Source organism: Balaenoptera borealis, assembly GCF_965194805.1.
Source record: "Balaenoptera borealis genome assembly, chromosome: 2".
Classification (NCBI taxonomy): Eukaryota; Metazoa; Chordata; class Mammalia; order Artiodactyla; family Balaenopteridae; genus Balaenoptera; species Balaenoptera borealis.
The window spans coordinates 178,933,690-178,959,952 of record NC_138867.1 but is presented as its reverse complement, the minus strand read 5'-3'; the positions used below and the strand labels follow the sequence as shown (position 1 = coordinate 178,959,952).

Sequence of the window (26,263 nt, the reverse complement as noted above, 5' to 3'; positions counted from 1 at the left end):
ATGGGCGGCGGCGGGGGGGGGCGGGGAGAAAGAGGTGGAAGGGTGGGGGGAGGGGAGAAAGACTAGGGTAGGGGGCTAGAGAGGGAGGGAGAATTGGGTAAGGGTAAGGGAAATGGAGGAAGAGGAGAAGGGGGCGGTTGGGGGAGGGGGAAGTCGGAAGGGAAAGAGGCGGGGCAAGGAGGAGGAGGCAAAATCGGGGCGGGGGGCGGTAAGGGGCAGGAATGGGGCCAGAGGGGGATGGGGGAACAGGGTGGGGGAGGGGAGGGCCCACTCCCTCGCCGGCGTCCACAGCGTCCACAACAGCTGTTATTTATTGAAGGCGAGTCCTCGCTCAAACAAGCATTTATTGGGCGCCTCCCGTGTGCCAGGCACAGTGCCCGGGGAGGCTGAATACATCTCAACTCGCCCCCGCCCTCCCAGCGCTCCCCTCTGGGAGTTTGACCAGCCCGGAGCCTGGGCTTGGCCTGGGCTTGGCCTGGCTCGTCCCATTTCACAGAAAAGGAAACTGAGGCCGGAGAGGGGGGCGAGTGAACGCTCCATGAGAGGGGGTGGCCCTGTGGGTTTTGGTTCCCCCTGGAGCAGTGCTCATTAGATGTGGAGCTAAGGCATGAGTAGGGGTGACCTGGATAGTCAGGGCGGGGATGGGGTTTGAACCCCACGTGGCCGGCTGTCCCCCAGGCCTCTGGGTGCCTGTCTAGGGGCTGGTGCTCTGGGAGGGGCAGGGCGGTGACCCTCAGACCCCACGATTCCAGGCATTTTCCAGCCCTGGCCACCAGGGAGCTAGACAGAGGCTGGCCTGGCCTTGCCCTTGGCCTTCTCATCTTCCTCATCCCTTGGTGGGGTGGGGGGGTGGGCGGCGTAGTAGCGTTTACAGGGCCAAGGAGGGAGGGGTTCAGCCAACAGCAAACATTTGTTTTCTTTGCCTTGAACTTGGAAAGACATGTCAGGGCTCCTGCATACAGTAGGTACTCCATAAATACCAGAGTCCTCCTGGAGCTCCCACCAGGTTACAGCTCCACCTCCACCCCATCCTCTCCCCAGGCCAGGCCAGAGGGGCAGCCCATCCTCGTTTGCTACCCACTCCCCCCCCCCCCCCCACCCCAGGGAGAAGCAAGTCTAAGTAAGCCCTCTCTGCCTCTGCCAGCCTGTCCCTCTGTTCCCGGCATGGGCCTGTTGGGAGCCCACCCTGAGCTGCCTTGTGTTTGCTTCTTTCTCCATCGGAGGGGTGGCTGCCTTTGCATTCTCAGTTGGCCCTGATGCTAAAAGCTCCTCCTTTCAGCCCAGTGTCTGCTCCAGCCACAGGTCCTTAGTCTGGTGATGGGTGGCCACCAGACAGCACTGAGAATTTCAGGGCTGCTTTGAACAAGGAGCTCCCAGCTTCTGCCACTTACTAGCTGTAAAACCTCCTATAATCATCTGGGAAACTGGCTCTTTGCATCCATTCCCCCTCCCTGACGTGCCACAACCCCAGATGTCCCTTGGGTGCTCCCTCTCCCCACTAGGTGTGGTCTGGGCAGGGCATGTAACTTGGCCCTAAGCCACACCCACATCCCATCTCCTGGCCTCCTGGACTGATTGGAGGATGGGCACATAACCAACCCGCAATGAGCTGTGTCAGGGCTTTTGCAAGGAATCTTGGGAAACAGACTTTTGCATCTTGAGTAGCATTTGAAGCTGAGTCCCCATCTTAGACAACAGGGAGAGACCTCTTATAAGACTGAAGCCAACAGACTTGTGGTTGCCAACGGGGAGGGAAGGATTAGGAGTTTGGGATTAGCAGAGGCAAACTATTATATATAGGATGGATAAACAACAAGGTCCTACTGTATAGCAGAGGGAACTATATTCAATATCCTGTGATAAATCATAAAGGATAAGAATATGAAAAAGTATATATATATATAACTGAATCACTTTGCTGTACAGCAGAAATTAACACATCGTAAATCAACTATACTTCAATTAAAAAAAAAAAAAAGATGAAGCCACCCAGGTGGAGGAGGGCAATGGCCCCAAGGCCATCATTTCAGCCCTGAGCCAGCTGTTCCTGAAGCCCATAGCTGGGCTTTCATTCATGCAATCTTTATTAAACACTGTTTTGTGCCAGGTGCTTGTCCAGGTACTGGAGACACAGCCAGGAACAATGACAATCTCCATTCCCCAGAGGTAATTGACCTGCCTCAGGGCCTTTGCACTTGCTGTTCGCTATGCCTGGAATGCTGACTGCATCTCATTCTTCAAGTCTAGTCTCAAACGTAGCCCCCTCAGAGAGGCCTGCCCAGCCACCCCCCCCACTTCAAGATTACCCCCCCACACACACACCTCCTCTCCCATTTCCTGACTTATTTTACTCTCAGCGTGAGTCACCACCTGACTTACTCTGTGGAATACTTGTGTTTGTTGATTCTGTCTTTCTCACGGGAATGTCAGCTTTGAGGATGGAGTCTTCATCTGTGTGGTCCACAGCAGTATCCTTAGTGCCTAGAACAGGGTCTGGCACAGAGTTGGTGTCAGTATTGAATAAATAGGGAGCTGTCAAAAGGCTCCCTGTGGAGGTGGCATTGACATCCTGGTTTGAATGTTAAGAAGGAGGAAGTGAGGGGGTGGGAGTGAGGGTATTCTAGGAGAAGGGCACAGCAAGTGCAAAGGCTGTTATGGCCAATACATAATCTTTTGACTTAAACCAGCTTGGACTGATTTAAAAGATTTTTTTTTTTTTTTTTTTTTGTAATTTGCAACCTTTAGAACCAAGAGTGATGTAATGAGTTGTGCCTGGAGGGATGCAGTACTCCAGGGCTGCCACAGGAGGGTGCAGCAGAATCTCATTGTTGCCCTTAGACTGTAGGAAGTGGGAAAAGAAGAGAGACATAATAATAATAATAATGACCACGATGCTGAAGCACTTGCTTTCAGGCCCGTTTTAACTTCACATCAGTCCTATGAAGTGGGCACCATTATCATAGCCATTTCCCAAATGAGAAAACTGAGGCACAGAGAGGCTCAGTAACTTGCTCAAGTTTGCCCAGCAAGGAGTGGCAGAACCAGAATAGAACAACCAAGATAAAAGTCACAGGTTATCTCACCACCTAGGGGGAAGGCAGGTGAGCTTCGAGGTGGAAGATCTCCCAGAGTGGGAGGGAATCCCTGAGGTGCCCTGGGATCATTGTGTTGAGTGGTGATCCCTTTCTCAGGGCCTGAAGCCCCCATCTCTAGCCCACCTGCCAGATATTTTTCCCAGCCAGGGAGTTGGTATCCTCTTAAACGCTGAGACAAATCGCACCTGCTCAAGGTCAGGTGAAACTGACAGAAAGGCCATCCTCTTCTAGTTGGTGATCAGGAAAGGCTTTCCGGAGGAAACCACATTTAATAGGAGATCTGTAGGAAGATTAGGAGTCGGGCAGTCGAAGAGGCAAGGAAGAGAGTTTCAGGCTGAGGACACATCAAGGGCAGAGACCTGGAGTGGGAGAGGGAAGGGCGTGTGGTCAGTTTCCTTTCAGAGAGACAGATACCCTACGACCTCACTTTAACGTGGATTCGAAGTAGAATGGTGGTTGCCAGGGCCTGGGGGGGGGTAGGGGAAAGGGGGGGGGATGCTGGTCAAAGGGGGCAAACTTCCAGTTAGAAGATGAATGAGTGCTGGGGATGTAATGGACAGCATCATGATTACAGTACTGTATTGTATACTTGAAAGTTGCTAAGATTGTCAATGTTCTCACCACAAGAAAGAAATGGTAATTATGTGTCATGATGGAGGTGTTAGCTAATGATATATAATTGTATCACATTATCACAGTTGTACACCTTAAACTTATACAATGTTATATGTCAGTTATATATCTCAACAAAGCAGGGGAACAAAAAGCAACTCAAAACCCCCAAAGTCTGCCCAGCAAAGGTGACATAACCCTCCTGCCTTCCCCCTCGTTTCCAATGAGACCTGGAGGTTCCCCGCTCCCACTGCCTCCCCAACTGCCCCCTCCCCCTCATTACAGCACACACAGATCCCCTGCCCCTCCTCCCCAGTTTGGGGCCAGCTGTTGGGGACATCACCCCTGATCTCAGAGTGATGATCTGAGGGCTGGCCTCAGTTTCCCCTCTGCTGCTGGGACAGACAAGGCTCAGCTGTCTCCCTCTGCCACCCCCAGAACCCGTGGCAGGCGATTTTCTTCAAGCCCAGCACTTTGTGACTTTGACGTAAACTTCAAATGTGGTTGCCTTTCTTGTCCTGCCCTGCCTGGATCTCGATGCTGCTCCCGGCTTATCCACATGAGTGGGCGTCATGGGGCCACTTAGAACAGGACCTGGCACCCAGTAAGTACATAATAAACAGGATCAGGATGATGGTGATGATGGTGATGCCTGTGATTGCCCACATCATTTTCAGCGTGATGGGTCATTGGTCCAGGGATTCTTACCCTTAGCACTACTGATATTTTGGGCTGGAGAGCTCTTGGTGGTGGGGGGTAGGGGGATATCCTATGCATTATAGGATGTCTGGCAGCATCTCTGGCCTCCACCCAGCAGGTACCAGTAACACCCTCCAATTCTGAGGCCCAAAACCATCTCCAGGCACTGGCCAGTGTCCCCTGGGTTGGGGGGGCAGAATCGGTTGGGTGAGAACCACTGATTTGAGCCTAGGTTGTTTTCTGTCTATACCAGATCCACTAGGATGAGCCGTGTCCCTCCCAGCCCCGGGTTGTTAATTCTTTCAGTATCCTGACTTTAGACACATAAAAGTCTTTTTCTTTTTCTTTTTTTTTTTTTATGCTGAGACAGCCTCTCTCTAAGAGACAGCGGAAGCTGACATACTGGCTGTTACTTAAATGAAGGAAGATCCTTGGTAACTGGAAAACCCCCATCATCAGACAAGTATCAGTGAACATTTAAAATCCTGCCCCACTGGCTCTCCCAGTGACAGCCATTAGCAGACAGGGACCCGGAGGCTCCTGTGCGTGACAGTGTGAGTGTCTGAGCTGGCCTTCCTGCTCGGGCTGGACAGACACCCCCAGAACCATGTGTTTGACCATCCCCTGGCCTGTGTGTCCGCCATCCAGCCAGGCTGGCTGCAGCCTCTGTCTCACGGTGAAACCCCCTGGCTTGGCCATCGGCGGGGGTCTAGCCTCTTCCAGGCCTGAATTAGAGGCCACACATTTTCATCCACTGATCGGTACATAACCTTGTGTGGTGTGTGTTGCTGTTGAAAGATCCCTTACTTACTATACATTGTTGATTCATTTCCACTGAATTCGTGGCCAGCAGCTTTATAACTCCTGTCTGAATCGACCTCATCTGGAACTGTGCACCCCGGACGCCCTGCGTGGCCGCGAGAGTCCCACCAGCATTGATTCTGCGGTTACCCATACATGTCAGTGAGGCGGCAAACTTGCGGTTATGGGATCTGCGAATCCTGAGGACAGACTGTGTACTGTTTCAGGTGGTAACGAGTGCTGAGAAGAGACTCCTGGATTGAGGGAATGAAGAGGGAAGATAGGGGTATGTTAGTTTCCTAGGGCTTCCCTAACTAAACAGAAGTTTATTCTCTCACAGCTCAGGAGGCTGGAAGTCCAAGGTCAAGGTGTCAGCAGGGCTGTGCTCTTCCTGAAGGGTCCAGGGAAAAATCCTTCCTTGCCCCTCCCTAGCTTCTGCTGGTTGCCTGTGACCCTGCGAGTTCCTTGGTTTGCAGATGCATCTGCCTCCCTTGTCACATGGCTTTCTTCCCTGTGTACGTGTACCCAATTTCCCCCCCTTTTATGATGGACTTCGGGCCCAGTGTGGCCTCATGTTAACTTGATGACATCAAGACCCTGTTTCCAAAGAAGATCACATTCACAGGTTCTGGGTGGATGTGAATTTGGTGGGGGGACCCTATCCAACCTAGTCCATGGGGCTGTTTTAGCGTGGGGACATCATGGGTGACCTCCTGGAGGAGGTGACATTTGAACACGACCCGATGGAAGTGCGGGAGATCTGGGGGGAAGAGGCAGAGGGAAGAGCCGGTACAAAGGCCCTGAGGTTGGGCTGTGCTTGACTTGTTCTGGTATCATTCAGAGGCCCACGTGGCTGGAGCAGAGTGAGCGAGGGGGACAGAGGAAGGGGGGTGAGGGCCGGGAGGGGATGGGGGCAGGTCGTGCAGGGCCTTGTGGGCCTTGGGGAGGACTTGGGCTTTTACCCCAAGGGAGGTGGGAGCCCTGGAGGGCTGTGGGCAGAGGAGGGGCCGGAGACTCCACAGAAGGACAAAATAGCACAAGAGCAGGCCAGGTCCTGGGTTCCATATCTTACAGAATCCCCACCGTCATCCAGAGATGGACTCATTTGCTGGCCCCATTTTCCAGATGAGATCTGGTGAGTTTGATTCACTGCCCCAGGATCGCTCAGCTGCTAACTGTTCCCTGATCGATCATGTTTGATCCATGGTTCGAATCCTCACCCGCCTGTCCTCCTGGTGTCAGGAATAATAGATGAAGGTGTTCATTAAAGTCTAACTCCTGTCACGAAATTGGGTCATTTGTAGACACGTGGATGGACCTAGAGACTGTCATACAGAGTGAAGTAAGTCAGAAAGAGAAAAACAAATATCGTATATTAACGCATATACGTGGAATCTAGAAAAATGGTACACATGAACTGGTTTATAAGGCAGAAATAGAGACACAGATGTAGAGAACAAACGTATGGACACCAAGGGGGGAAGGGGGGTGGTGGATGAATTGGGAGATGGGGATTGACACATATACACTAATGTGTATAAAATAGATAACTAATGAGGACCTGCTGTATAGCACAGGGAACTTCACTTCGCTGTACAGTAGAAACTAACACAACATTGTAGAAAAACTATACCCCAATTAAAAAAAAAAAGTCACTGCTAATCTGATAAACAAACAAAGTCTAACTCCTGTCGTTGGTCTTTATAATGTGACCGCATGGCGTTCAGTTGGCTGATAATGCCTGTGATACCTCCGTTAGAGCTCTGTGGATGGGCACAGTGGCCCGCGCCGTGGCCACATGGGGGTAGGAAGAGCCGGAGACATGGCTCTGGGGGAATCTGAGGTCTTGGGTGCAGGGGTTTGATCAGATAGCCAGGACCTGGAGCAAGGAGCAAGGTGGTGACAGTGAGGGCTGAGCCCCCTTCCCGTGCTTTGGGGATGTTTCTGGTCTCTAACCGAGGGTGGCATGCAGGGCTTTTGTCCCCCACGTCCCTTCCCTCCAGGTTCAGTCGAAATGACTTACTCCCTCTGTAGCTTGATGGCCCCCCTTACCCCTCTGGGCTGTCACAGTGGGCATTTAATTGGGGCCTTGGATGCCCAGAGTATGTTCCGTGGAACCAGAGCCAAGTGTGGGGATGAAGTAGAGCTAAATGGGGCCGTTCCGTGCGGGTCTTCTCAGAGCCTTTCATATGCTCAGAGCTTTCCAGAACTTATGTGCCCCCCTTGACATTTTTTGCCCTCTGAAGCATTTCTGGGGGTCTAGGGGGGTCCTGGAATAGATAAAGGAAACACTGCCTTAACCCAAAGGGGAAACTTGAATGGTGGAATTTCAGGCAGAGACTTCTGGCCAAGTATCAAAGATTTCCTGCTTCTCCTCCTCCTCCTCTTCTTCCCAGGACCTGGGCACTGAGAACAAGGCTGGCGTCCCACGGCTCTCTCTGGGGTGGCCCAGTGGGGTTGCAAACTCTGGGCAACCCAGCCAAATTAGGAGCTCAGGATGAGGCTGGATGGGGTCAGTCCAGGCGGGACTGGGGGCTGGGCTTGTGGGGCTGACCGGGCTCCTGGGGGCGTGGAGAGGAAGGATTCCTGAACCCGGATAATGTCTCTTGATGTCTGAGGGTTCTCGAGGTGGGCGTGTCTTCTGGGAAGGCCAGAGAGTCCCCTGGGATGAAGCCCAGAGATTAGCTCAGGAGAGAAACATCTGATCCCCCGCGGACCCCTGAGTCCAGGGTCACAGTGGGAGGCCGCAGATTGGCCCCGCTCTTCCTAAAGTAAACACACACTGCTGGCCAGGCCCCCTCGGTCCAGCTGCCAGGCCTCTGCCCAGCCTCCTTCTGCGGCCCCTCCAGCATGTCAGCCCCTGGCCTTTCACCTTCCACCTCCTTTTGCCCACCCGCTCTGGCCTCTCCCAGCATCTCTGGCTGTGGGGATCCCAGGGACTCGGTCACTCCAGGTCTTGCCCCTGTGTGGCCCTGGTGGGCACAGTCTAGAATGGCACAGGGAAGTGGAGGCAGATGCAAAGCGGGCTGCCCCCGGGCTGTTATTATTACTGGTGTCGCTGTTATTGCCAATGAGACAGGGATGCTGGGACATAGTTGAGAACGCAGAGAGAATGCATCATCTCTGGGACATCTTGACCTTGGGGCCCTTGACAGGGCTCCGAGGGTCCGCCCCCTACCTCTGTCTCTGCCTCCCCCACCTCTGGCTTCTCAAGCTGCACCTGCAGCTGCCGTGGGGAGGAGCTTCTCTAACTATACTAAGGATGGTTTCCTGCCTCAGCTTCCTGCACCGATACTAGCTTAGCTATTCCCATCTGGTCTCGGGTCCCAGGACAAGCCCCCACCTTGCTGCCTTGCCCTGATTCTCCACGGGGGAGCATGTCTGAGAGTCTGCAAGGCAGGGCTGGTGGATTAGGGGAGACAGAGAGGGGTGGAGACAGTGCCCCCAGTGGAGGGCATCACATGTATAAAAGTGCGTGAGGGTTGGTTAGAGGGAAGGCCAGGGGCCCAGCCCGGCTAGAGCGGAGGGCGGAAACGTTCAGGTTCAATGAAGTAGTAAGAGAGAGCCATGCAGGCTCTTTTAAAATGTTTAAAATTACGGTAAAATAACATAACATAAAATTTACCACTGACTATTTTTAAGTGTGCAATTCAGTGGCGTTACGTACATTCTCAGTGTTGAGCAACCATCCCCACCATCCATCTCTGGAACTTTCTCATCTTCCCAAACTGAAACTCTGTCCCCATGAAACACTCACTCCCCAGCCCCTCCCCCAGCCCCTGGCGCCCACCATCTACTTTCTATCTCTGTGAATTGCACTCCTCTAGGGATCTCATGTAAATGGGGCCATACGATATTTGTCCTTTCATGTCTGGGTTCTTCCACTTTACATGTTTTTCAAGGTTCATCCATGATGCAGTATGTGTCAGAATTTCATTCTCTTTGGAGGCTGAATAATATTCCATTATATGGATGGACCACATTTTATTTATTGGGTCATCTGTTGATGGACACTTGGGTTGTTTCCAGCTTGTGGCTACTGTGAATAAAGCTGCTATGAACAGTCATGTACAGATATTTGTTTGAGTTCCTGCTTTCTGTTCCTTTGGGTATATACCTGGGAGTAGAATTGCTGGGTCCTATGGTAACTCTCAGTTTAATTTTTTGAAGAACCGCCAAACTGTTTTCCACTTTACATTCCCACCAGTAACACAAGAGGGTTTCAATTTCTCCACATTCTCACCAATACTTGTTATTTTGTTTTGTTTTGTTTTTGTTTTTAATTGCCATCCTAGGGCTTCCCTGGTGGTGCAGTGGTTAAGAATCCGCCTGCCAATGCAGGGGACGCGGGTTTATGCCCTGGTCCGGGAAGATCCCACATGCCGCAGAGCAACTAAGCCTGTGTGCCACAACTACTGAGCCTGTGCTCTAGAGCCCACGAGCCACAACTACTGAAGCCCGCACGCCTAGAGCCCGTGCTCCGCAGCAAGAGAAACCACCTCAACGAGAAGGCTGTGCACTGCAACAAAGAGTAGCCCCCACTCGCCGCAACTAGAGAAAGCCCACGCACAGCAACAAAGACCCAACGCAGCCAAAAATAAAAATAAATAAAATAAATAAATTTATAAAAAAAATAAATTGCCATCCTAGTAGATGTGAAGTAGTATCCCATTGTGGTTTTGATTTGCATTTCCCTAATGACTAATGCTATTACACATCTTTTCATGTGCTTATTGGCCATTTGTATACCTTCTTTGGAGAAATGTTTGTTCAAGTTCTTTGATCAGTTTTGAACTTTTATTGTTGTTGCCAAGTTGTAAGAGTTCATTATATATTCTGGATATTAATCCCTTATCAGGTATAGGATTTGCAAATATTTTCTCACATTCTGTAGGCTGTCTTTTTGCTTTATTAATAGTGTTTTTTAAAAATTTATTTTATTTTTGGCTGCGTTGGGTCTTTGTTGCTGTGCACGGGCTTTCTTTAGTTGTGGCAAGCGGGGGCTACTCTTTGTTGCGGTGCGAGGGCTTCTCATTGCGGTGGCTTCTCTTGTTGCGGAGCACAGGCTTCAGTAGTTGTGGCGCACAGGCTTAGTTGCTCCGCGGCATGTGAGATCTTCCCGGACCAGGGCTCAAACCCGTATCCCCTGCATTGACAGGCGGATTTTTAACCACTGCGCCACCAGGGAAGCCCTGATAGTGTTTTTTGATGCAAAAAAGTTCTCAATTTTGATGAAGTTCAATGAATCTATTTTGCCTTTTGTTGCCTGCGCTTTTAATGTCTTATACATGAAATTGTTGCCAAATTCAACACCATGAAGATTTCTCAAACTTTTATGAAGATTTCCCCTAATGTTTTCTTCTAAAAGTTTTATAGTTTTAACTTTTAAATTTAGGTCTTTAATCCCACGGAAGGTTCTTGAACACACAAAGTTCAGGGAAGTCCTGCCAAACAGTATCTTGAGACTTCAGAGCACCGGTCATGTGGGAACCAGACTGGGGGTTCGGCCAACCGCAAGGCACAGTGTGAGTCAGATATGGATCCCAGGTCGTACTGGTAGAAATATCTCGTGGAGAACTTAGGAGGTCGTGCTAGTACAGATCAAAGTCAAGAGATGCCTGGGTGAGGGCTTCCCTGGTGGTGCAGTGGTTGAGAATCTGCCTGCTAATGCAGGGTACACGGGTTCGAGCCCTGGTCTGGGAAGATCCCACATGCCGCGGAGCAACTGGGCCCGTGAGCCACAATTACTGAGTGTGCGCGTCTGGAGCCTGTGCTCCGCAACAAGAGAGGCCGCGACAGTGAGAGGCCCGCGCACCGCGATGAAGAGTGGCCCCCACTTGCCGCAACTAGAGAAAGCCCTCGCACAGAAACGAAGACCCAACACAACCATAAATAAATAAATAAAATTAAAAGAAAAAAAAAAAAAAGAGATGCCTGGGTGGGTGGGGGGAACTGGGTGTGGTTGACATGTTGGCAGCCTGGAAACCACAAACAGGATGGCCCAGGTGGGGGCGGTGAGGAGTTAAGGGAGGAGATAGATAGAGCAGGAGCCATCAGAGATGGAGATGGAGGAGGCAAGCTGGAGAGGTTGCATAAGAGAGAGCTGTGAATCTCAAGCAGGAGAGAGCATTCACCAGCATCCAAGGGACTCAGGTGGGGGAGCTAGCCATTTACCTGGTACTCAACCAGTCAAGGGAGCAGGGTCCCATCAGGGAGAGAGTTCGAGGCTGGATGAGAGGATGGGAAGGAGGAAGTGGATCTGCAGAGCATAGACAGCCTTTCCTTTCCTATTCAGCTATTATTTTTACCACATAGTGTGTCTTTTCTACTGGCTCCTTCCCTGCTTTCATGAAAAAAATAAGGTATAATTTACATACAGTAAAATCCAATTTTCGTATACAATTCTGATGCTTGGCAAATGTGTACAGTTATGCAATCACCACCTCAATCAAGATACAGAATATGCCCCCATCCCCAGCCTCTGGCGACCACTGATCTGTTCTCTGTTACTACAGTTTACCTTTTCCAGAATATTGTACACATGGAATCATATAATATGTAGCCTTTTGTGACTGGCTTCTTTCATTAAGCATAATGTTTTCGATGTTCATGTGTAGTATATATCAGTATTTTAATCATGTTTATGGTTGAATAATATTCCATTGTATGTATATAGCACTTTTTTTTTTTTTTTTAAATCTATTCATCCACTGATGGGGATTGGGATGTTTCTGTCTTCGGCTATTGTGAATAATGCTGCTATGAACATTCCTGGACAAATATTTGCTTTAATACCTGTGTTCAATTCTTTTTGGTATAATTTCCGGGTCATATGGAAACTCTATGTTTAACATTTTGAGGAACTGCCGAACTGTCTTCCAAGCGGCTGAACCATTTTACATTCCCAATGGCAGTGTATGAGGGTTACGATGTCTCCACATTCTTGCCAACGCTTGTATTTATTCGACTTTTTGATTCTAGCCATCCCACTGGGTGTGAAGTGATATATCACTGTGGTTTTGATTTGCATTTCCTTAATGACTAGGGACATTGAGCATCTATTCATGTTGGCTGTTTGTGTATTTTCTTTGGAGAAATGTCTGTTCAGGTCATTTGCCCATTTTCAAACTAATGGATGTGCTTAAAACAAATATTCTGGCTCTTCCTTTGGCCACTCCGAACCAGCCCTCACCAAATTCCCACTCCTGTATCTTCCCCATGGCCCCATCTCCATCCCTGAGTCTCCTCCAGCACCCGGGGGACCAACAGCCCATCTCGACCTATGAAAGCTTCCTCATATTTCCCTTACACTTGCAGGACTAAGAAAGACCCTCAGGGACCCTTCCCCAACACAGGTCTGCACCAGGGTTGGCTTGCTGGGCCCACTTTAATAGAAAAATGACCTGTAGCTGCTGTGGGAAGACAAATTTTCTCAACATTATAAAAATTTTCATACATACAGAAAAATGGAAAGAATTGTACACTGGCCTGCCCACCCTTAGATCTGACAATTAACATCGTGCTATATTTGCTTTATCAGATATGCCTCCCTCCCTCCCCCTCTCTCTCCATCCATCAATCCACGTTATTTTTAGGATGCAGCGATCAGCACCCGTTACCCCTAAACACTTCAGCGTGGACATCACTACCTAAGAGTTCAATATCTTATGTTTCTTTGCTATTGGGGAAGGGGGTGAAACAGGCAAGAAACAGACAAGTCTTCTGTGTACATCCCCTGACTTTGGAGAAATGCAGACACCCGTGTAATCCAACCTCGATCAAGATCTAGATCATCACCGTCATCCCCAGAAAGTGGAAGGTAGGCAATTTTAAGTTATCTGCCTTGCTAGATATTAAAGTACCTTTCATCACCAGCCCCCCAGACAGGGTCATACAAACTTCCTATTTCCCTCCTACAAACAGATGTTTCTATCCCAACCCTCAGTCATATATATCTCATTCCAATCCCCTGTTGATAGACATTCAGGTTAGCTCATGCTTTCTAGAAACTTGTCCATGATGGGGGGATGGGGCGGGAAGAGGCAGGGCAAGAAAGGGATTCTCAGGACGATGGAGAATCTCTGAGGCTAAGGGGGGAAGAGTCAGTGGAGAGGAAGAAGGGAAGGCTGAGGAGCAAGGTCCTTGATGGCAAAACTTGTTCCAGCCTCAGGGCCTTTGCACCTGCAGAGCCCCTTGCCTGGTGTGCTCTCCCCTGGCTTTTTGAACCGTGAGCTCCACCGTCCTTCAGATCTGAGCTCAAATGCCACCTCCTCAGAGAAGACGACATCCCAGCTACAACCACTTGTCTTTTCTCGCACTGTTCCCTGTTTATTTCTTTGGTGGCCCTTACCTCAATCTGTCATTATGATTTTTGTCTCTTCCTTGTCCATCGAGCTCCCCTAGGATATTAGCTTCAAGAGGGCAGAGACTATGGTTGCTTCTTCGTCCCCGTATCCCCAACACTGGGTCTAAACACAATAACAATTCAACACATGTTCATTCAAGAAATGAATGGCTCCAGGGGTTGGGGCGTGGGGACAAGTGGAGGCATCTAGGCGCTCTGTACAAGGTCTCTAAAAAGTCAGAGGTAGGTTTAGGGGTCCCTGATCTGAGCCCGGCAGGCTGGGGCTCCTCTGGTTTAAACCAGGTTCTCTAGATGGGTCGGCAAGCTCAGCTCTGCACCGCGCCCGCTACTTCTGCCCGGATGGATGGGCAGGAAGGGCAGTGGAGGGCTTGACTTGCTTCAAAGCGCCCCCTGACCCCGCAGGATCCAGTGAGGCTCAGGGGCGCGTGTTGTGCGTGGGGAGGCGGCGGCGACTCGGGGTCCACACCTCCCCTTCTTCCCGGGCAGCATCTTGCGGGCCGAGGCCCAAGGGCACCTGAGCTGGTGGGCAAGGCCCGCGCGCCCTTCCGGCTGCGCCAGGTCCTGCACTCGGGGCGGCTAGGTGCTCTCAGACTGCACCACGTGAGCTCCACCCCTTCCCCGTCGAGAACCAGCGCAGCGGCACCCGGAACGCAGACGGATGCTTGCATTCTGCGCCGGCCGTGGGGCGCGATGCGTGCAGGGCAGGACGCGGGGCAGGTGCGGGCGCGGCCTGGGAGGCTCCGGGAGCGGCTGAAAGGCAGAAGAGGCTCCGGGGGCTGAAGGGACCATGATAGCTAGGACGACCCGGGTGTCTTCGCCAGCCGGCGCGTGGCCAAGTGCATCGCACCCCGAAGCTGTAGGTGACTGGGAGGGGCCAGAGGGCGGGGCCTAGGCTGCAATGGGGAGGGACCATTGCGGGTGAGGGGGCCACAGTTCGCCCTTCTTGCAGACCGGAGGGGTGGGGGGGGGCCTGGCTGGGGTGAGGTCCTGGAAGGAGACCTAGGAGGCGAGGTCTTCAAGGTGGAAGGTCTTCTTGCAAAGTCTCAGCGATGCCTTGGTGCTGACTTGTGCACCTGTCCTGGAAGGCGACGTTGCACTTGAGGCCGGGAGGGGGCAGGGCTTGGGCTGAGGGAGGAGCCTGAGGGGACCCCGGGGTCCAAGGAGGATGGGAGGCAACGACGGGGCGGGCGATAGGGAAGGCTGTGCTCTTCTGCAGCCTGCCCTGTGCCACGGTGGGCGGCTACCTGCCTCAGACCTGGAAGCTGGAGAAGCACGGGGAGCCGGGCTCGGATGAGGGCCTGGGTTGATGGGAGAAGGGACCTAAAGACAGTGGGATCTCAACAGCCTGCACTACGTGCCCTAGGTGCGCCAGGGTGAGGGTGCTATGGGGACACGGCGATTGAGAAGGCGCAGGAGATGGGAAGGGGGGGTTGTGTGGCCGCGCCCTTGGCCACACCAGCAACTCTCCTGGGTCTTCCCTCCCCAGGACGAGGCGCTGGACCTGGCCACCATCAGCCCGGATCCCAGGTGGGTGGCCCGGAGCCGCTCACGCACGGACGCCCTGGTACAACAGCAGCCTGATGCCCTAGGAGGCTGAGCTCAAGTTCTCCAGGGTGCAGACCGAGGGCTCTTCCCTGCCTGGGGTGTTGGGGCGAGGGGCTTGAGGAGGTGAGCGCTGGGGGCCAGGAGTCTGGGGGCTGAGGGTGGGCCTGAGTGAGGGGGCGTGCTTGTGGGAAAGCCAGCCGCAGATGCTCCTGGCGGCAAGCGGCATGCATTTACGAGTGTGTTAGCCATTGTGCGCGTTTGCGGGTGTGCGCAGGAATGTGTTTAGGGAAAAGAAGCGCAGTGACTAGGAAGCCTGGGAATTCAACTGTCTGGGTTCGAGTGCAGCTTCTAAGGACTGTGGGCCTTGGGTACGTCGCCCAGTTTCTCCCTGTCTCCTTGTCCTCTTTCATCGGGGATTATTCACTCTGCAAATACTTGCCGAACACCCACTGTGCGCTGGGCACTGTCCTAGGCACTTCGGGGCACAGCAGTGAACAAAACAGACACAAATCCCTGCTCTGGTGGGCCATGCTGACAATAGAGATGAGGGGATAAAAGTATGCAACATGCTAGATGGTGTTAAGTGCTGTGTATGTGCATGTGGGGAGGGGGGTGACATTTGTGGGTAAAGAATGGAAGGAGGTGAGGCGTGAGCTGTGCAGTGCTTCGGTGGGGAGAGCCTCTTTGGCAAAGGGAGGAGCACATGCAAAGGCCCTGGGGCAGGAATTTACTTGGGGAGCTCATGTGACTGGAACAGAATGAGCGAGGGAGAGAGAGAGAGGAGGTGAGGGCAGGGAGGGGATGGGCCAGGTCATGCAAGGCTCTATGGGCAAGGATAGGGGTGGCTTGGGCTTTCACCCTGGGAGGGTGTTGAAGCAATTCCCTTGCCTGCTATGGGAATGATGATAGCATTGACCCCAAGGAGTTGTTATAAGAATTATATGAATTACTATGTGTAAAGTGATAGTACCCTGTCTGATGCATACTGCACATGCATGAAATATTGGGCTATTATTATATGTGCTGGACATGTGTGTCTCGGGGTGTGTCCATGCTGCAGCTGAGCCGGTGGCTCTTAGTGAGTTTGTTGTTGTGAAAGAATCTCTCTAAAGCTATTAAAAAAACCCTGCTGGGTGTTTGAAAGCCCTGCTGGGGTTATTGCTCTCTGGCTGGGACAGGCTCTTTTGTATAACAGCTGTTATCCAGATGTCAGCTGGGGTTACTCAGGCCTCGGAGCTTTGGCGCCTGCCTCACTCCCACGACCTGCGGGAAGCCCAGCGCCCTCCCCGAGATGTCTGCAAATTCCCAGGGCCTGTGTTCTCATGCTTGCTTCTTGGCCTGAGTTCCTGCCCGCTGAACCCTCGCTCTTACCCACCTTCCTGGGGCCAACTCTTTGGGGAAACCAGTTCTGTTTTCTTGATTTCCCCCAGACCACCCACGCGTGAACTCTGCATACTTACCTGATTGCCTGCGGGTGCCCCCCCTTGCCCCCCAAGATGCGGTGCTCTCCCTAAGTTTCTGCCATCCCAAAGGCTTTCGCATTGTTTGAGTTTCCGTAAGATGTTGCTTGACAAAAATTCCACCGCCCAAAGGAAAAGTTTGCACACTTGCACCACATAGCAAACTTTATGACCAGCTTAGAGTGAACTGGGCTGTCATGCGAAGGGGGATCTCGCTCGGGACACCTGAGGCCAGTGGCTGTGAACAGCTGTAGGTGCTTTTGACGTCAGGCTGGTGTGCAGATTTGGAGGCAAGTAGGAGGACCTGTTGGCTGTGGGAAGTCCAGGCAGGGGCAGATAGGAGCTGGCACAGAACGGAGAGGAGGCTGGGGGTGAGCAGTTGTGAGAGACAGCAACTCATTCTGGGGAAACATCAAGCCACCAGAAACAGTTACAATGAGTCAGACTCCTGGAAAATTAGGCAAGGGCTGCTTCAGACAGAATCTGCTGTAGACTATTTTGGCAGTTCCTGTAATCATCACTAACTGCTTTCTCAGGGTGTGGATAGGTAGGGCTCAGAGGTTAAAGCTATAGCAACAGAACCTTGCATGGGGCAGGGTGAAAGCACGCCCTCCACCCCGGGCAGGTCGTGACTCGTGGGACAAGCCCAGAACTGGTCTAGTTCCAAGATAAGGGTGCAGGGTGTGTTAGAAAGAGGCATTCCATTCAAGCTTGGAATTAAGACCAGGGTCATGCTTAACCCTGACCACAGTTCAGTACTGCTGTGTCATGGACCACATTGTCCCTGAGACTGTTCTCTGTAAGGCTTGCATGGTTTCTGCAATTGTAATTTTACAATTGTAATTATAGCATTTGGTATCAACTTGAATAGGAACTTGATTCCTGGAATAGGTCTTCTGGAGGATAGTATACAATGTTTCTTAACCTTTTCTGAATCATAGACTCATTTGGGAATTAACTGAATTTAAAGACCACCTCCAATCCATTGCCCCCAACTCCCCCTCTCCAAATATATTTACCCCCAAGATTTTTTTGGACAGTTATATGGTATCATGGTTGTTCATTCCAGGTTAGGAACCTCTGGTTTTAGTTCAGCTCTCTCATTTCACACGAGATGAAACTGAGGCATAAGAGTGTAGCGCCTTGCTCAGGGTTACACAGATAATCAGTGATAGAGCAGGGTGTCAGTCCGATGTAGTAATTAATTGTAGAGTCAGCCTGGATGCAAACCCTGGCTTCATCCCTCACAAGCAAGAGGTGTAACCTCCTCATGCCTAGGTTTCCTCATCTGCAAAATCAAGATAATGATTGCAAGATAAAAGTTTTTTTTTTTTTTTTTTAAGTGGAAACACAAATTGATTCCTTAGCCTGTACTTCTAGCTTAAGTGGAAGTTTGAGCCAGGTGAAGAATTCCTGCCACCTAGTGGATGGCAGGATGAATAAATTATAGGATGAATAAATTAGAATTTCTGGCACTGAAACTTACACATTGACCACACCAATGTTTTTGTGTGGTTATTGTTAAGAGAGTTAGTGGCTGCACATTAGAGAGCTTGTGTGTCTCCTTTCAAAGAGACTGTGTTTCAACATTGTAGCAGTTAGCCTTTGCTGTGTAACAAACTACACTAACATGTAAAGGCTTAAAAGATGGTCATTTATTAACACTTGATTCTGTGGGTTGGAGATTTGGGCTGAGTTAAGCTGAGTGATACTTCTGTTGGTCTTGCTTGGGGTCACTCATGGGACTGCAATTAGCTGGTGGGTTGGCTGGGGCCAAATGCCAGATGATCATGGAGGGCTCCATGCGTGTGTCTGGTAGTCGCAGGCTGTTGGCTAGGGTGCCTTGGTTCTCCTCCATGTGGTCTCTCCAGCAGGTTAGCTTGAACTCATTTCCACAGTAGCTGCAGATTTGCCAGGAAAAGCAGAGAGCCTGCTAGCACTTTAGCTCCCCCTTGTGTCATGTTTGCTAAAGTTTCATCGGCCAAACAAATCACATGGTCAAATACAGATTCAGGAGGAAGAGAAACAGAATCCATATCTTGATGGGGGAGCTACCAAATATTGTGGCTATTTTCCCCCTTCAGTACCCCACACACGTTTGCTGGTGAGTGACTGGGCACTGAGCTGTCAGTTTAAAACTTAAAGGGTTTGATGCTAAGAAATGTTTTCACTTCTCAAAAGAAGCAAACTTATGGTTAGAGACCATAACCTTCAGGCTAGCCCATCAGTCTAGTTATGGAAATTGACCTCCTCCTTATGGGACATTTCTCTTCCTTACCTGTCTGTACTCCCCCCATCACTTCCCATCTATCCCATCACTTTCACCTGCCTTATGGGCTAAGTAGACTACTGTGGGCTAGCTTGGGAACTATATAGCTTTTCCCTGCATTGTTTTCAGTAGAATGTGCTGTTCAGGAACGGAGGGATGGTCATGGCCACCCTCTTGTCCCCTGCCATGGCGATCTAGGGACTGTTTCTCTGTTCCTTGGCTTAAGAAAGGGCCCACTGGCAAGGTGGGCTCACATCTGTCTTATCCACCACTTGCCTTAGAACGGTGCCTGGCACATGGCTGACACTCGATAAATGAATGTCTGCAGGCAGGACCCAAGCCTCATCCGAGAGTTTTCACTTCTGAGGGTGTCCACTCACGCATCACCCCAGTGGCTATTTCCTGTTGCCTGCCATCCTCCAGCCCTTCTGTAACTCTGTGTGTGACCCCTTAGCAACTGTTGGTCAGCTGCCCACAATGTCCACAGGCTCCCGCAGGACAAGCTGTCCACCCCCCTCCATTGGACATCTTCACTTAATGCTAGACTCCACACTTGCACCAATGGCTCAAAACCAAACTATTTAAAAATATATATATTTATTTATTTGGCTGTGCCGGGTCTTAGTTACAGCATGCGGGATTTTTTTTTTTTTTTTTTTTAGTTGTGGCATGCGGGATCTAGTTCCCTGATCAGGGATGGAATTTGGGCCCCCTGCATTGGGAGAGCGGAGTTTTAACCACTGGACCACCAGGGAAGTCCCCATACCAAACTATTTTGTGAGCTATGTCAACTAGTTTCACTGTGGGCTGTAAGTATGCAAGTGTTCGACTAAGTTGGTTTGTATGTGTTTTCTCTGCACTAGGGTTCCACCTTTGAGGGGTTTCATTCACTGCAGAAACACGGTTGATTTGTCTATTTATTTTGACTACTTTCCAGCAGAGGGCAGTCAAGGGTCTCATTCTGTCAAAGTCAGTCCATTGTGATGACTTTGAAGTCTACTGTGATGACAAGGTGACTTGTTCTAATTTGCATACAGGTACAATTTGCTAGCCACAGACCTGTACTTACCTGTGTGGTGTCCATGTGCATATAATGCCTGCCTAACCCAAAGTTGTGCACGTCCTAATCCCCAGAACCTTGAGTATGTTCCCTACATATTCATGGCAAAAGAGATTCTGCAGATGTGATGAAGGTTACTGATTTTGAGAAGCGGAGGTGGTCCTGGATTATCTGGGTGGGCTCACGTTAATCACATGGACCCTTAAAATCAGAGAACCCTTTCTAGCTGGGTCAGAAGTGAGATGGGAGAAGATGAAGGGAGATATGAAGGGTGCGAGAGACTTGATCTGCTGCTTCAGGCTTTGAAGATGGGGGGGGGGGGCACGAGCCAAGGAGTGCAGGTGCCTCTAGAATCTGGGAGTGGCTCTCAGCTGACAGTCAGCAAGGAAATGGAAAACTCAGTCCTACAACCACAAGGAACTAAAATCTGCCAATAACCCAAATAAGCAAGGAAACAGATCCTCCCCAGGAACCTCTAGAAAGGAATACAGCCTGTGGACACCTTTTTATCCTGGTGAGCCCTGGGTGGGGTTTCTGACCTCTGGAACTGTAATATAATAAACCTGTGTTGTTTAAGCTGCAAAGTTTGTAGTAATTTGTTATGGCAGTTAGAGGAAATGAATACAGTGTGGAAATGACTCTCTCCCTTTCCCCAACAGAGTGGTTTCAAGCCCACCTGTTGAAGGCAGTGTGTCCCTCTGTGAGTGGCTGAGGGTCCACCATGGATGGCCGGGCATCTGGCTGTGGATGGTAAGTGACCACCATGGACAATTGAGTGTTTGCCTGTGAACACTGTCATTCCCCTGTCCCCTGCTTCCTCCCACCTGTTACCTGGGGTTGTGGAGGCTGGGTGGGATCTGCTTTGCCTCCCCCATCCCTGCTGCTTCTCCATGAAGCTTTGGTGTGTGGATCCCAAGTGTGTTTGGGAAACTGAGGCCCAGAAGGGGGGGGGACACCACGGGAGGGGGTACAGGTGGCTGCAGTGGTGACACCCGTCCCTTGCTCCTCCACTCCTAGACTCAGGCCCCAGAAAGAGCAGGGCATATATAAGTGGTCCCTGATCTGTGGGAAAACCTCATCAGCCAGGTGGGCTCATACTGCTTTTCCGAGGGGCTGAGTTTGATGCTCTCCCATCAGCCCTGTGCTTGGAGGGTCGGGCAGACGCTGTGCTGCAGGGCTCAGCGTCCCGGGGAGGAAGGGTGACCCTGCCCTGATTCCACTGCCCCCAGAATGGTAGAAGCTTGCCCAGTGTTGGTGCCTTGGCAACTTCAGGTGAGTTGGGGGGGGGCGTAGAGGGCAGGGGGCAGGAGAACTTGTCCCTCATAACTCTCCCTGTCCCTCTTGCTTCCCCTGGGTCTGCTCCTCTCACACCCCCAGCCCATCTGTCCGCATGGGTCAGGTGGACACCTCAGAGGTGGGGGAGCTTGGGGATGGAGCCACATGGGTGGGAGAAGAATCCTGACCCCAGGGGGGACTGGGATGGAGGGGAGGAGTCTTCTGTGGAGCTGAAGAGGGTCCCCTCCCAGTACCATTCCTGTGGAATCCTCAAAAGAATGAGGGTCTCCTTCTCTATATATGTATAACGGAATCACTTTGCTGTACACCTGAAACTAACACAACATTGTAAATCAGCTATATTTCAATAAAAATTAAAAAAAAAAAGAACGTGGGTCTCATGGGAGCAGCAGGGGACCCCCAGCTGAGACCCTGCTGACCTCATCACCTTTAGCCTCAGAGATGGATGGATGCCCTCAGCTCAGATAGAGACCCCACTCCTGAGCCAGGTGAACTGGTGGGGAGGGGTGGAGCTTGTGCCAGGCTGGGAGCAGGGTCCCTGGGCATCAGGCCTGAAGGGAGGAGATTGGAGCCAGGCCAGGCCCGGAGTGGCTGACATGTTTTGCCCCTGTGTGTGTGCCATGCCTGCAGATGGACACACAGGTGTGTGGACACACAGGTGCACGCCTGCCTGTGTACACACACATCTGGGTAAATGGCACCTGGCCAAGGACCCCTGGCCATCCATGGTGGACCCTCAGCCATGCACTTATTGAGCATCTACTGCGTGCCAGTCACTTTCCAAGCCCACCATGTGGGTAAGCTCATTGATTGCAATGATTATCTCCACTTTCCAGATGGAAAAGGTGAGGCCCCAGGAGGACAAGAAACTTGCTTTAGATCCCACCTGCTGGGCAGGAGTGGAGTTGGGATTTGATCCCAGGCAGCTGGGTCTGCTCTAGACATTGGGGACACAGAGGGGACCCATATTTGCCCTCCAGGAGATGTCATTGTAATGGCAGAGACAGACACTACACAAGTCAATCAGTCAGTAACAAGATGGGAGGTAGTGATAAGTGTCCTGAATTTACACAAAGCAAGAAACAGAGAGAGTGAATTGGGGAAGGGGTGTGGTCATTCAGCCTTGGGGTCAGAGGAGGCCTTTCTGAGGAGGTGACTTTGAGGAGAGACCTGAGGAGGTGATGGAGGGAGGTGTGTGACATCTGGGGGAAGAGTGCTCTAGGCAGAGGGAACAGCCTGTGCAAAGGCCCTGGGGCAGGACTGTGCCTGGTGTGTTGGAGGAACAGTGAGGAGGCCCGTGTGGCTGGATCATAGAGAGTGAGGTGGAGAGAGGGAGGAGGGGAGGGCAGGGAGGGGATGGGGCAGGTGGTACAGGGCCTCGTGGGCCTTGGGGAAGACTTGGGCTTTTAATCTTGAGGGAGGTGGGAGGTAGGGGAGGGGGCGGGGCCTGACTCAGGTGCTCACAGGCACCCTCTGGTGGCTGCTGCAGGGAGGACAGACTGTGGGGGCGAGGACAGGAGCCGAAGGTTGGACCTGACTCAGGTGCTCACAGGTGCCCTCTGGTGGCTCTTTTGGGGAGGAAAGACTGGGGAACGAGGGAGGGATCCTGGGGACTAGGGTGGAGGTGACTGTGCCGGTCTAGGTGAGCGACGATGGGGCTGGACCAGGTGGAGGCAGCACGGGTGGGAACAAGTGGGTTGATTCTGGCTAGATTTTGAAGCAGAGCTGCCAGGACTGGGTGTGGGGTGTAGAAAGAGGAGCTGAGGGCCACTCCAGAGCTTCTGGTGAGTAAATGTAAGAACAGATTTGTCTTGGACTGAGCTGGCTAAGACAACCGGGGTCATATTACCTTTGAGATGTTCGTGAAACCCGCACAGAGGCCAGCGAGGATGCAACCAGAGGTATCGACGTGGGAATTGTGGCACAGGGGTGATTTTTTTTTTTTTTTAAGTTTCAGCTTGGCTTGAATAATTCCTTGGCCAAATTTCTCTCATTCCTTTAAATGTGCAAATGTTTCAAAGCTGTAAAAAGTGTCTAGATAGCCAATGCATTTAGTTTTTTTTAAAGCACTGAAGATAACTTCTGCCAATAATTGTTAACAATGAAATAGTCATAACAGTTAAGTGTTTCTTGAGCAGTCCAATTTTAGTTGGTGACAAAACAAAAGGGAAGGACTTCCCTGGTGGCGCAGTGGTTAAGAATCCACCTGCCAATGCAGGGGACACTGGTTCAAGCCCTGGTCCTGGAAGATTCCACATGCCCTGGAGCAACTAAGCCCGTGCGCCACAGCTACTGAGCCTGTGCTATAGAACCCGCGAGCCACAACTACTGAAGCCCGCGCACCTAGAGCCCGTGCTCCACAACAAGGGAAGCCACAGCAATGAGAAGCCCGCGCACCACAATGAAGAGCAGCCCCTGCTCGCCGCAACTAGAAAACGCCCGTGCGCAGCGACGAAGACCCAACGCAGCCAAAAAATAAATAAATAAATAAAAATTTATTAAAAAAAAAGAAAAAGGGAAGAGAGTGTATACCAAATATTTAGTGATAGCGGAAAAGATCCTCACCCCAGACACGAAATAGTTTAAATATCAGAATGTGGTCCCTCTCTTATTGTCATTGGTAATGAAAGAATTTCCTGAAATTGCATATTTATTTTGTAAAGTCTAGAGCTAAAACACAATGAATTTTTAAGTTGCATCCATAGCAATTGATCCTAAGATAGCATCTTGTCAATCAGAGTAAGGGCTAACCCAGAGTATATGCTATTCAGAAATCTTATCTTTTTCTCCAAAAGAGACCTGGCATTGTGTTGTGTTTCCCAGTATTTTAGTTGGGTTTCTTCACACTAGGCAAGTAGGTGATTCTGGGAGTAAGATATTATTTTTATTTAAATGTTTTGTTTGTTTTTGGATGGATGGTTCAATGTTTATTTAACCAATCAGCTGTTGTTACACATTTACATTTGATTTTCCCTGAGGTTAATCCTTACTCCTTCCCCTGCCCCCCATAGCTGTATTGAGACATAACTGATGTATAACATTGGGTATGTTTAAGGTGTACAACATGTTGATTTGATACACTTACATATTGCAAAATGATGACCACCATGGTGTTAGCTAACCCCTCCGTCCTGTCACATAGTTACCATTTCTTTTTTGTGGTGAGAACATTGAAGATTTACTCTCTGAGCAAATTCCAAGTATATAATACTGTATTGTTAACTACAGTCCCCATGCTGTCCAATAGATCTCCAGAACGTGGTCATCTTCTAACTGGAAGTTTGTACCCTCTGACCAATGGCACACAAATGATATTTAAAACCATGGGGTGGGTGAAATCAACTGTAATTTTCCCGTTTTGTTTTTCTCCTTAGCACTCATCACCGGCTCATGTAAGACATATAATTTCCATATTTACCTTGTCTATTTCCTGTCCTATCTTCGAGGGCAGAGATTTTTGCCTTTTTTTTTTTTCATTGTTTGTGTTCCCAGCTTTCAAGACAGTGCCTGCACCCATTCTGCCCTCCCTGGCTGGGGAGTGATGGAGGAAGACCCGGGGAAGATAGGTCTTCTCAGACTTTCACAGGCTGTGTAGCCTGGTCCCATGCTGGTATCTTGGGGTCCCTATGGAGCTGGAGGTGGGTGTTGCTTATGTTGAGGAACCCCCTTCCTCTGGCCACTGAAGGAAGAAGACTCCAGGAGTCCCCAGGCAGCAAGTCCTAAATGGCCAAAATAAACTCAGCCTCTCTCTTGTCTGCACTGCTTCATCTGTCCCTGGGGCAGGGGGCTGAGGGTGGGAGCTGGGAAAGGGTGTGTGGGTCACTCGGGGGCGGGGGGTGTCGATGGAAGAAATGCCCAAAAATGACCCCTGGGAGGGTGAGGCTGGTTTCCCCATGTCTTTGCTCTGGAATGAACTTGGTGTAGCACTTGGGGGCTTGAGGCAGTGTGGGGAAGCTGAGGCAAGGTGGTGATTCTCTGTGCATCCAGCACAGAACCCAACAGTCCAGGTGAAGTGGAGTTAGGACCTTGCATTTCTTTTCTGACCATGCTCCCCCATCATCAGCTGTGACTGGCTCCAGCCCCAGCTCCCAGCCACTACCTCATCTTTTTGGGTACAGCGATTGTCTCAGGAGTGGACACGTAGCCCATTTAGAGCCAATGAGAGGCAGGGAGACTTGGTGGGGATTCTGGGGAGGCATATTTTCCTTTCATTGGGGCAACCGGAAGAGACCCCCAATCTGGCCCTAGGTGGCGTGGTTTGAGGGTGGGAGAAACTGCAGTAGCAGTTTTGTGGACCACCGGGTTGGGACTGGGGCTTTAGCTGCTGTGTGGAGCCATAATATAAAGCCTAGGCAGCCTGTGATGGCAGAAGGAAGACTTGGTGATGTCATGTGAGCACCTGGATCAAACCTCACCTGAAGCTGTCAGGCTCTCAGTTATGTGAGCCCATATTTGTTGTGACAAGGAATATAATGATATGTGACATTATGTAGCCCTTACTACCTGCCAGATCCTTATTCTAACCACTTGTCATGTATTAACCTATTTAATTCTCCTTCTGTGGTAGGTATTATTATTATCTCCTTTGCACAGTTGAGGAAACTGAGACACAGAGAGGTAAAGCAATTTGTCAATGGCCACACAGCTGGGGTGGGCAGACCCAGGATGCCTAGACCCCTCATCCTATGTAAGATCCTGTCTCCTGCTTCTGTTGTTTACACCCAAAAGAGCCCTAATTCCTCGTGGTGCCAGATGCTGCACAACAGAAGGGAGGAAATCAGTCACTCCTCCTTCGCCTAGAACCTTTGGTGGTTCCCTAAGGCCCTTCATGATGCAGCCCCTGCTGTCATCTCCCACCTTATCTCCCACTACAGTCCCCACCTCACTCGGCTCCAGCCCCACGGACCTCCTCTCTATTCCTCCAACTCATCAAACTTATTTCTGCCTCAGCGTCTTTGCCACTGTCATTGCCTTTTACTAAAATGCCCTTCCTCTACTCCTCCTGGTTAACCTTCCATGTTCCCAGGGAAGTGGTCCTTGACCACCCTCCTCTTGACCCCA

The 26,263-nt window shown here is 50.8% G+C and overlaps 1 long non-coding RNA gene across 1 annotated transcript in view; it reads left to right on the top strand.

Annotated features, from left to right (window-relative positions):
- The window catches only part of LOC309624185, a 46,068-nt gene extending 20,833 nt beyond the window's left edge, over window positions 1-25,235 (top strand). The window contains exons 2-3 of the long non-coding RNA XR_014241807.1: window positions 20,566-20,656; window positions 23,421-25,235. This is a non-coding gene — a long non-coding RNA (uncharacterized lncRNA). The remainder of the gene's footprint in view (window positions 1-20,565; window positions 20,657-23,420) is intronic.
- Window positions 25,236-26,263: the final 1,028 nt, after the last annotated feature.